Source organism: Elephantulus edwardii, unplaced genomic scaffold (assembly GCF_000299155.1).
Source record: "Elephantulus edwardii isolate Elephantulus edwardi_28Jun2011 unplaced genomic scaffold, EleEdw1.0 scaffold00221, whole genome shotgun sequence".
Lineage (NCBI taxonomy): Eukaryota > Metazoa > Chordata > Mammalia > Macroscelidea > Macroscelididae > Elephantulus > Elephantulus edwardii.
Window position 1 is genome coordinate 4,802,810 of NW_006399971.1, and position 10,367 is coordinate 4,813,176.

Sequence of the window (10,367 nt, forward strand, 5' to 3'; positions counted from 1 at the left end):
TAATCCTTCATTATCTTTGTTGAGTTTCTTTCTGGTAGTTCTATCTTTTCTTGAGAGGGGTGTACTGAAGTCTCCAAGTACTATAGTAGTGTTGTCTATTTCCTTTTTCAGTTTTGTTAATGTTTGTTTTATGTATTTTGCAGGTCTTTCATTTGTTGCATAGATATTTATTATTGTTGTGACCTTCCTTGTCTGTTGTGATGGTTTTTACATTGACATTTACTTTATCAGAGATTCATATTGCTATTCCTGCTTTTTTCTGGTTTCCATTTGCTTGGTATATTTTCCCCCATCCTTTTGTTTTTAGTCTTTCTTTATATTAATTTTTCAGGTGTGTCTCTTTTAGACAACATATTGATGGATTTTGGTTTTTTATCCAATCTGCTACTCTTTTTCTCTTCAGTGGTGCATGTTAACCATTCACATTCAGTGTGATTATTGAGAAGCAAGGTTTTATTGCTATCATTGTGTTGAGTTTTGTGGTGTTGTTGCCAGTTACTTTGGTCCATGATTCTTTCTGTGGTACCTCTGTAAGAAGGAGATCTCTGAATCTTTCCTGCAATGCTGGTCTTGTTTTTACAAACTCTCTTAAGTTCTACTTTTCTGGGAATATCTTGATCTCTCCCTCATATTTGATGGATAATTTTGCTGGGCACAGTATTCTTGTTTGACAATTGTGTTCTTTTAGTGTTTGTTATATGTCCTTCCTCTCTGTTCTTGCTTGCATGGTTTCTGCAGAGAAATCAGCACTTAATCTTATCTGCTCTAGCTTATAGGTTACTCTTTGTTTCTCCCTTGCTGCTTTCAGAATTTTCTCCTTATCTTTGGTTCTGGCAAATTTAACTATTATATGCCTTGGTGTTTTTCTTTTGTGGTCAATTCTATATGGTGTTCGTTGGGCTTCTTGAATATATATTTTCTCGTTCTTCATTATGCCTGGGAAGTATTCCTCTAGTAATTCTTCCACAACTTTTCTGTTGCCTTTAGTTGCTTCTTCCTGTTCTGGGATTCCAATGATGCACATGTTATTTCTCTTTATGGTGTCCCATATTACTCTTAGTTTTTCCTTCCTTTTTAAGTCTGCTTTTTGCTCTAGAAGATCAGTGGTGACAATTCTGTCTTCTATTTCACTGGTTCTGTGTTCCTTCTCTTCAACTCTGCTCATGTGTCCCTCCATCATGTTGACAGCATCTGAAGTTTTGGACCTCATATTTTGTATAGTGGTTTCTTGTTTTCCCAGTGCTGCTAATGCCTCTTTTGTTTTCTCTACATTGTTCTGGATTGTTTTTTTTAGCTCTTCCAGGTTTCCATAACTTTTCAAACTGTATGCCGAACAGATTGTCTGGGAGGCTGGGCTCTATGAGGAGAAATGTGAGGTCAAGATAGGTGGAAGATCTATCAACAATCTGAGATATGCAGATGATACAACCCTGTTTGCTGAAACTGAGGAGGACCTGAAGCACTTGCTGCAGTGGGTCAAGGACTGCAACCTCCAGTATGGATTCAGGCTCGATGTCAAGAAGACAAAGATTCTCACCACTGGACCAATTGGTAGCATCAGGATGGATGGTGAAGAGATTGAGATTGTTCACAGCTTCAGTTTGCTTGGCTCCACAGTCAACACTCTTGGCACCAGTAGCCAGGAAATTAGAAGACATATTGCCATGAGAAAGTCTGCTATTAGGGACCTCTCCAAAGTACTGAAGAGCAATGGTGTCTCTTTGGAGACTAAGGTGCGTCTGATACAGGCCATGGTCTTCGCAATCACTTGTTATGCATCAGAGAGTTGGTCAATGACTAGGGAGGATAGAAGGAGAATTGATGCCTTTGAGCTTTGGTGCTGGAGAAGAGTATTGAGCGTACCATGGACTGCTAGGAAAACAAACAGATTCATCCTGGAAAGGGTCAAACCGGGCTGCTCCTTGGAGGCAAGGATTCTGAGGCTCCGTCTAACATACTTTGGACTTGCTGCAAGGAGGGATAGGTCCTGGGAGAGGCACATCATGCTTGGTAGGGTGGAGGGACAGTGCAGAAGGGGAAGGTCCCCTGTGAGGTGGATTGATTCAGTGATTGGGGTAATCGGGTTGGGTGTGTCAGAGACGGTGCGATTGGCACAGGACAGAGCAGAGTTTAGGGCTGTTGTACATAGGGTCGCTATGAGTCACAAGCGACACGACGGCACATAACAACAACAACAACAACAACAACCCTGTAATTCTTCAAGTTTCTTTCATCCATTGAAAATATTCAATCATTATTCTTTTTAATTCTGTATCAGAAAGTTCCATTAGACTTTGTGGCTTAAGGAAATCCATTGATACCCTGTCAACATTTAGGAGTGACATCTTGCTTTGTGCTTGTGTAGTGTGTGTGTGATAGCGTGCATTCTTCTAGACATTGATAAGTTCTTGATCTGAAGACAATGCTCTAGAGATCAGTTGGGCAGCTATCCCACTTGTGTTTTTCTCTGAACTTCTGACTACCAGGGAAATGTCAGTTCAAAACCTGTGAGAGCAACCTCTTGTAGGTAAGACAGGTCAAGGTACTCTGGATTAAAGGCAAGCTGATTGACCAGAAGTGTAGGTACAGGTGTGGAGCCAAATGGGGTGGGGCAGGCATGAGGCTGGGGCCATCACAGGGGCAGGTCAACCACTTGGGGGACCTCCCTCAGACCTCAGCTGTCTGGGTGTGATCATGATTGGAGTCCCTATTCAAATTCCACCTGTCCTTCTCCCACCCAGTGGTTTTCACTCAGTGGTCCCTGCCCAGTGGCACTTACGCAGCTGCCCTCCTGCAGTGGCCCCTGCCCAAGCAGGGTCCTAGGTCCAATGGGACACAAGAAGTCACATTCCCACCAACCCACTCACTGCTGGGCTGGTCTGCAGTGCCCACAAAAGTTCAGACAAATTACCACTGGTCGGCTCATTCCTGGGCAGTTGGTGTGGACCCAGAGAGCTCAGCCAAATTCCCATCAGTGGGCTTTCCCTTAGGTACTCTCTCAGGCAATCCATGGTGCCCAAGAAAACCCAGTCAGGATTCTATCTACCTTTCTCCTGCCATATCAGTCCCACAGCAGCTCAGCTGGTGGCTTTGGGTGATGGCTGGATCCGTGGTGTGGCTTTGTGTTCCTGTAGCTCTGAAAGGAATTGCTCCAACAAAAGTTCTGATTAAAAGCCCTGCTGTTCATGGCTGTTGGTCGGTCTTTGTGCAGCATGAAGGACTCTCTAGTGGCCTTGGGGTACTGCCTGGGGTGAAAGGCTGTGACGCCGAGGCCATGGGTGGGTGTGGAGGTGCGGTGCTCTGGCGTGGGTGGGAGCAGGGGTTGGGCCCCACAGGGAGTTTGTGGTTGTCAGTCAGTTCACAGATGTTAAGCTGCCAAGTCACCAGTCCTCAGCACATCCACATACATTTCTTTCTATGCTTCCATTGTCTCCCTGTCATAGCTGATACACCTGTGGCTTTTCAAAGAGCAGAAGTTGATCCTGTTGATCTATGAGTTGAAGCTGCAGCCTGTGGCTTTATTCCAAGGACTTTTTTGGTTTAACATTTCTTGAATTTTTCCATCCATTTTAAATTCTGTCTTCTGTGTACCCTTCCCAGGGATGCCCTTGACATTTTGTAACTGTCCTTTTTTCTTTCCTGTTTTAGTTCTAACTCAAGCTGGTTTCACTGCCTGGTGAGCCACTCTATTTCCAGCTACAGATTGTTGACCTTGTCTCCAAAGTCCTGCTTGAAGAGCTGATTGTCCAGTTTGGCAGACTGGAGGCCTCGTTTAGCCTGGTGCAATCTTTGTTCCAGTTGTTTTATTTTAGCAGTTATTTGATTATTTTTCTCTTAGAATTGACCATTCAGTTAGCTTTTTTGTTTTGCTCCTGAGTCTGACCTTTGCAACTTAAAGACAAGTTCATGCTTGTGAGCCCTGAGATCATTCAAGCTGTTGTAGAGACACCAGGACATCCTGCTTCTCACAGACTTCCTTCTCCAGTATCTTCATGGTCAATTACATCTCCTGTCTCATGCCAATCTGTATCTCCAGCTCTTTTTCAATATCCAGTGTCTTTCTTTAGATGCTTTCTTGCTTCACTCAATGCTTGCTCTTCTAAAGTTTTGTCTTGCTTAGGACCCTTTCGATTGGATTCCAGTATGTAGGAGCTTTCTTTTTTAACTTGTTCCATCTCCTCTTGCAAAGCAATAATCTTATTTGCAACTGCAAGCTCTGCTGTCAGTTTTGTATTATATTTTTCTAACATATCATGTACAATTCTGTTTTCAAAGAAGTGCAGCCAGAGTCCTCTTTACAAGCAAGGATGGTAAGATTTTGCCTCAAATACTTTGAACATATTACCTGGAGGAGACACTCTTGGAAAACAAGATCATGCTTGCACAAGGAGAGGGTCAGTGAGGGAGAAGAAAACTTTTAAGAAGATGGATTAACATAATGACAGTAGTATTCAGATGTCTGTTGAGCTCTTCTACATAGTTCTTCTGGTCTGGTATTACGGTGATTTGACCACCTCCTTCATTGCTTATACTATCTTTGAGACACTTCAAAATGTCTATAAATCCAACCCAAGAGTTCAAATCTTCTCCTTTCATACATAAGTTGGCATCAATGACATTTAGACCCACCAATAGCCAGATGTGCAGGCTGAGTTCAGAAGAGGCCATGGTAGTAAGGATATTATAGCTAATATTAGATGGATCTTGTCTGAAAGCCGACAGTACCAATGGAATGTCTATCTGTGGTTCATTGACTATGCAAAGGCATTGCTTGTGTGGATCACAACAAACTGTGGCTGACTCTGAGGAGAATGGGAATCCCAGAACACTTGATTGCACTTATGTGAAATCTATACTTGGACCAGAAGGCAGTCGTCTGAACAGAGCAAGGAAACACTGTGTGGTTCAAAATCAGGAAAGGTATTCACCAGGGATGTGTCCTATCTCTGTACCTTTTCAATCTATATGTGGAACAGATCACTTGGCACGCTGGGCTCTATGAGGAGGAATGTGGCATCAGGATTGGAGGAAGACTCATCAACAATCTGCACTAAACAGATGACACAACCTTGCTTGCTGAAACTAAGAAGGACGTGAAATGTTTGCTGCAGAAGGTAAAGATATGCAGCCTTAAATATGGATTGAAGCGCAACATGAATAAAACAAAGATTGTCATTCTTACCACTGGGCCGATTGGAAGCATTCTGATAGACAGTGAAGAGACTGAGATTGTTAACGGCTTCCATTTGTTTGGCTCCACAATCAGCACTCTTGTTATCAACAGCCAGGAAGTTAAAAGGCATATTACATTGGGAAAGTCTGCTGTCAGAGACCTCTCCAGAGTACTGAAGAGCAACGACATCATTCTGGAGACCAAAGTGCGCCTTATGCAGGCTGTGGTCATTGCAATTAGTTGCTATGCATCAGAAAGCTGCGCAATGACTAAGGATCATAGAAGGAGACTTGATGTCTTTGAACTGTTGTGCTGGAGAAGAGTATTGAATATAATATGGACTGTTAGGAGAATAAACATGTTTCTTCTACAGAGAGTGAAACCAGGCTGCTCCTTGGTGACAAGGATTCTGAAACTCCATCTGACATAATTTGAACATGTTACAAGGAGGGACCAGTCCTTGAAGAGAGACACCATACTTGGGAGGGTGGAGGGACAGTGCAAGAGAGGAACACCTTTGATGAGTTGGATTGATTCAGTGGCTGGGGTAATGGGGGTAGGAGTGTCAGAGACAGTAAGCTTGGCTCAGCATAGAGCAGCGTTCATAGCTGTTGTACATAGCGACTCAATAGTACTCAATAGTACGTAAGAACACCACCAATAACGCCAACAACAATAGACAAGCAGTTATAGCCTTTTCTTTTTTCATCATGGGGGCATTGGGTTAATAAAATTTGCTGAGGCGTTACATCTTATTGATCAAAGTTTTTGTATACTCTGAGAATTTCTTTTTCACTAACACCAAGTGAAGCCAGATTTTTCCTCTGCCTACTGGTATGTCAAGTCCTGGAAGATCTTCTAACACTTGCTGTTAACACTGCAGTTTCTGGAACAAGCTGTTTCGCAAGTTCTTAAGAGGCCCCCTGAAGGATTTATTTTGTCCAGAAAAGTTTTCTTGCCTTTTAAGCCATGTTTCAAGCAGTGCTCCATCACCACAAAGAATTGCTGAAGAGGAGAATAGTCAGAGCTTATTCAATTAGGTCTTGGTACTCAGCTTGGCCATGTTCTTCAGGGTCAAGAATTCATTAGCCATGAGACAGATGGGATATTGCTTGGTGCCACCACTGCCGCCACCTGGGTAGCTTAGCAGCATGAAGGGCAACAGGGAGCCAGGTGAAAGCCAGACTTCCAGCTGAACCAATCCTCCATCTCCAGAATAGAGCAGGAAGAAGGGGATGGCTACCGGCGGGGGTGGGGGAGTGCGTGGGTGGCAGAGAGTGCTGCCTAAGGCGACTAGTGGCAGTTTCCTTCACTCGCTTGCTCCTTGCTGATAACTTTCCCTGCTGACATTGTGATGTGGCCTCCTCTGCTATTCAGTTTCTTTACTCTGTATTAAATATACTCCATTTGGAGCATCTGCTTTCCAAAGATCTAGCTTATTACTTAATATACTTGTAAAAATTAGATGATGAATATGGAAGACAAGAGAAAAATTGGTGCCTTTGGACAGTGGTGGTGAAGAATATTGAATCTACCATGGACATCCAAAAGAACAAACAGTTTTGTCTTGATATAAGTACAGCTAGAATCCTCTTTAGAAGCAAAGATAGTAAGACTTTGTCTCAGTTACTTTGGACATGTTATCAGCAAGGAACAACCTGGAAAAAGACATCATGCTTGCACAAGTAGAGGGTCAGTGAGGGAGAGAAAAACTTTCAATAAGAAGGACTAACATAATGACAACAACAGTGTTTTAATTAAAAAAGAAAAACCCAAATGTTTTACAAACTTTCATGCAATTACAATGAAATAGATACATGCAAAAATAAAATAAGGGGGAATACCACCCCCGCCCCCGCCCAGTGGGCTTACGCACAGCAAAGATTGTTAGGATAATACAGAATTTGTCCTGGTTCTGTTGCATGTCAGTTCCCTGAGTTGGAGTTGACTTGCAACAACAACTTATATTCAATTTTGGATATAATTCAAGTGAAAACTGACTTAAAATTTCAGCCTTTCCTTTGAGTTTACCAGATTAACTTTCACAGAGGTAGACATGTCGTTGCACCCATACCTCTTGCAACATATCTAAAAGTATTGCATACAACATCCTCCAATCCATCCAATCAGGCCTCACTTCACATACCACTTACATGATCCTTGCTATTCTCTTTTCAAGTCTTCAGTTTCACCTGAATTGCATCTCCTCTCCTCTCCTCTTCATTTACAGCTGGCATCGTTCAGTGGCATTACACTTATCATGCTTTCCTGAACCTCCTTACTATTGTGATGTGTGATTATTGTTGTTGTGTGCTATAGACTCTGAATTGACTCTAGCTGATCCTTCGGCAGGTTTTTCAGAAGCAGTAAATTGTACAGGAGCAGATTGTCCATCTTTCTCCCACACAGAAGTTGGTAGATTTCAATTGCTTGCTTTTAGAATAACTCTTTACTACTAGGCCACCAGAGTTCCTTATTGTGATGTCATAGTCCTAAGATTATCTATTTCTGTCCTATAAATCAGTAAAACCCTTTCACTCAATACTAAAAGCAATCTAGTTACATCATTTGGCTAATTTTCTCCTTTTGGCTTGTGGAAAGGAGGAAGGAAGTTGTGCAAATCAGCCTCAGCACTACTGTGAGCTATGGTTTACTGCAAATATATCTTGTTTCTGTTACGTGCTATTGAGTGAAGCATAACTCACAGTGACTCTATGAACAATAGAGCTGAAACTTGTCTTTTTCTGCATTATTTTCATAATTTTTGACCTACTTGATCCCATTGCTGTAGCCACTGTGTCAATTCATCTTGTTCTTCCTCTTCTTCATTACCTTCTCTACCTTTCCATCTAGCATGATGTTCTCTTCCAAGTAATAGTCCTTTGTAAGAACATGCTCAAAGTATGTGAAAAGAAGCTTCGCCATCCTTGACTCGAAGGATAACTCTGCCTGCACTTTTTTCTAAGACATATCTCTTTGTTCTTTTGTCAGTCAATGGGATATTCAGTACTCTTCTCCAATGCCACAGTTCAAAGGCGTTGATTCTTATCCCGTCATACTTATTAATTGTCTCAGATGCATAGTAATTGACTGAAAAGACTATGGCTTTAATCAGGTGTACTTTAATCTTCAAACTGACACAATTGTTCCTCAGTACTTTGGAGAGGTCCCTAACAGCAGATTTTCCCAACTCAATAGGTTTTTTGATTTCTTGACAGCTGCTGTTAATATTGTTGATTGTGAATTCAAGTAAAATAAAGGAATTGACAATTTTGTTCTTTTATCCTTCTGCTATGATGTTGTCTATCAAATCAGTGTGAAGATTTTTGCTTTCTTGATGCTGAGATGCAATCCATATTGAAGACTGTACATAGCGTTTGATCTGCAGCAAACATTTCAAGTCTTCCTCATTTTTCAGCAAGGTTGTGTCATCTCCATAATGAAGGTTTTTGATGAGTCTTCCTCCTATCCTGATGGTGCATTGTTATTATTATTAACAGAGTCTAGCTTCTTGAATTATTTGTTCAGCATACAGTCTGAATAGGTTTGAAGAAAGGATACAGCGCTGACACACACCATTCTTGATTGTAAGCCATATAAGTATTCACTTGCTCTGATTGGACAACAATTTCTAGGTGGCTTTATTAGGAACATGATTAAATATTCAAGGATTCCCATACTTATCAATGTTAACCATAGTCTGTAATGATCCATTCAGTTAAATGCTTTTGTATAGTCAATAAAGCATAGACATTCTTCTGTTATTATCTGCTTTCAGCTAGAATCCATCTGATACTAGCAATAATATCTCTTCTAATTAGACTCAGCTTGAACTTCTGGCAATTTTCTGTCAATGTACTATTCTAATAGTTTTTTGATGATCTTCAGAAATATTTTGTTTGCAAATGATATTAATGATATTGTTTGATAATTTCCACTTTGCATTGGATCACCTTTCTTGGGCATAGGAACAAATATGGTTCTCTTCCAGTCACTTGGCCAGGTAGTTGTCTTCCAAATTTCTTGGCACAGACTGGTGAGCACACCCAGGGCTGAACCTGAAACATATCAATTAGTCCTTATTTTTTTCCAATTCCTTCAGTACGGCTTGAAATTTTTCCTTCACAACCACTGGTTCTTGACTGTATGTTACTTCCTGAAATGTTCCAGTGTCAACCAACTCTGGTACAGTGACTTTGTGTATTCCCTACATTTTCTTTTAGACTTCTGGATCATTCAAGATTTTGCTTATAACATCTTTCAATAATGCAACTTGAGGCTTGAATTTGGTTTTTAGTTCTCTCAGCTTGAGAAATGCTGAACAAGCTCTTCCCTTTTTATTTTCTAACTCCAGATCTTTACACATTCTGTTACAATACTTTGCTTTGTCTTCTTTTTTTTTTTAAATGAAAGTTTATAAAGAACTTGAATTTCCATTCATTCATTGTTGCACATTTTCCTCCCTGTCACCCCTCCCCCCCAGTTTGCTTTTTCTTTTGCAAAAAAAGCTCTTTCATTTCTATATAGTCCCCCATCCCCACTTGACTATGCAACTCTTATTCTGGACTCTTGTCATGCCAATAATACTCTTGAGCTTCCTTTTGAAATCTTCTGTTCATCTCTTTCACTTTTGCATCTCTTCCCTTTGCTTTGGCTTCCTGATGCTTTAGTGTAGTTTTTAGAGTCTCTTCTGATATCCATTTTGGTCTTTTTTCCCTCTTTTGCCTTTGTAATGACCCCTTTCTTCTTGGAAGACATCCTCGATGTTATTCTACAAATCACCTGGTCTTTGATCATTACTGTTCAGTGCCACAAACTTATTTTAAAGATAATTTTTAAATTTAGGTGGGATAGACTCAAGGTCATATTTTGGGTTTTGTGGATTTTCTTTAATCTTTCTCAGCTTGAATTTGAATTTGCACATGATAATTGATGATCTATTCTATAATCAGCACATGGCTTGGTCATGACTGTTGATATAAAACTGCTAGGAAACTGTAAAATCTCCTAAATTTTCCCAATTCTGGAAGAATAAACAGGTAAAAAGTATAGATTAGCACTATGAGATGTAGAGTGCTTGTTACATACTTGGTAACTACTTAAAAATCAGGTAATATAACTAGTGGGCCAGTATAGCATAGAAAACAACAATTTACCTTCTTTGGTATGAATATGTTCATTGGCTCTGTACATT

At 40.7% G+C, this 10,367-nt stretch overlaps 1 pseudogene; it reads right to left on the minus strand.

The window, feature by feature from the left end:
* The window catches only part of LOC102874929, a 49,211-nt pseudogene that overhangs the window by 3,663 nt on the left and 35,181 nt on the right, over window positions 1-10,367 (minus strand).